We start from the raw sequence: 2,030 nt of genomic DNA on the forward strand, positions 1-2,030 counted from the left end.
ACTACTCATTAGTTTATTGAGTTACACCAGTATTTTATGCGTGAAGGAAATTATTCTTCTGTCATGTACATTTTTCCAGTTTGCTACTTTTCTTGCATCAAGCAACCTGCAGGACAGTATGATCCTATTTGTATGTGTTCCTTTTACAAAGGGGATTGTGAAAGGGGATTGTGTGCTTACAAGTGGTTAGACATTTTCATGAAGCATACATAAGAAACTTAACATTAGTTACCAAAATGTAGGGAGAGAGGGTGATTAACTTTTCCCTCTACACCAGTCAGTACGATCATTTATAAATACTCGAAATGTATTGTTTTTGTAATTATAAAGACCAATGTCTCTTTCTCTCTCTCTCTGGCTATTTTAAAAGAATGAACCAAGACCACACAGTTGGAAACAGAGATACAGTGGACTTCTCTGCTTCTTCACCATCTCTCTTCTTGTTGCTTTAAGCTCCCAAGTTGCTCGTTGGGAGCTCTTTTGAGACGGGAGAACCATAGTAAAATTCTTCTGTGGGCCACGCTAATGTTAATGGGTAACATTTGGGGCAAAGGTCTCCTCCGTCTCCACATCTGCAGCTTTGTACAGGCCTCACCTCTGAAATGCCTGAAAGTGTGAAGCCAGGCAAGGCCTAATGTGTATTAGCAAGACAAAGAGCCCACGAAGAGAGGAGCGGGGGATGAGCTTTAATTTACTGAAGATTTATTAGACCTCATGAAATCTGCCCGAACCACCCATTTTCTATCTCATCTGCCCACGTCTAAATAGGATGGCTTTGTTAGTATGCGATGGTCATTTAGAATTATCCAGCAACAAATCTTGCTGCTTAAAAAGGCAGACTGATGGCAGCAGAACGTTTGAGAGAGTTCATGCTCTGAACACAGAACCCCAAATCTGGAAATATGGAAATGTGGGAATGTGTCGGCCCCCGCTTTCTGGGCCTCCCCCTTGACTTTTATTTGTGGTCTGAGTCCTTTAGCTTCAGCGTGGCTTTTTTACTTGAGCATATGAAGAAAGCTTGAGAGTAGAAAAGGCAAAGGTACTTTCACAGAGCAGCTCGGCTATTTTAAACCAGGGTGATTTTCAGAGAAATACGTCGAAGTTCTGCTTTTCGGATAAATGCTGCTCAAAACTTAAGACTCAATGAAGCATATCCAATAATACTTTAAAGCTCAGCTCACGAGCAGGAGATCTCTCTGGGGCTACACAAATGTCAAAATAGTGTGTCCTTAATTTGAATGAAAGGTGGAAATTATTGGGGCTTGGTTTTCCATTTAGCTTTAGGCTTGCCGCTCATTCATAAGGTGTTAGAAAATTCACCTGGATTTTATTACCAGAAAGTTCCCCTCGGGGTTGCCTAACATTGCAGGTCTCACAAATCTCTATTTGCCCATCTATGGAATGGGTTGATATGGAAAGCTTCGTGAAAAAGTAAGACAACTGAAGGAAATGTGAGGGCTTGCTAATTTCTTGTATTATTATTATTATTATTATCATCATCATTGTACTTTAAGTTCTGGGATACAGGTGCAGAACATGCAGGTTTGTTACATAGGTATACACGTGCCATGGTAGTTTGCTGCACCCGTCAACGTCGTCTACATTAAGTATTTCTCCTAATGCTATCCCTCTCCTAGTCCCTCACCCCCTGACTGGCCCTGGTGAGTGATGTTCCCCTCCCTGTGTCCATGTGGTCTTATTGTTCATTTCCCGCTTATGAATGAGAACATGTGGGGTTTGGTTTTCCGTTCCTGTGTTAGTTTGCTGAGAATGATGGTTTACAGCTTCATCCATGTCCCTGCAAAGGACATGAACTCTTCCTTTTTTATGGCTGCATAGTATTCCATGGTGTATATGTGCCACATTTTCTTTATCCAGTCTATCATTGATGGGCATTTGGGTTGGTTCCAAGTCTTTGCTGTTGTGAATAGTGCTGGAATAAACATAGTTGTGCATGTGTCTTTATAGTAGAATGATTTATAATCCTTTAGGTATATACCCAGTAATGGGATTGCTGGGCCAAATGGTAT

This window comes from Papio anubis, chromosome 17, assembly GCF_008728515.1.
Source record: "Papio anubis isolate 15944 chromosome 17, Panubis1.0, whole genome shotgun sequence".
NCBI classification, from domain to species: domain Eukaryota; kingdom Metazoa; phylum Chordata; class Mammalia; order Primates; family Cercopithecidae; genus Papio; species Papio anubis.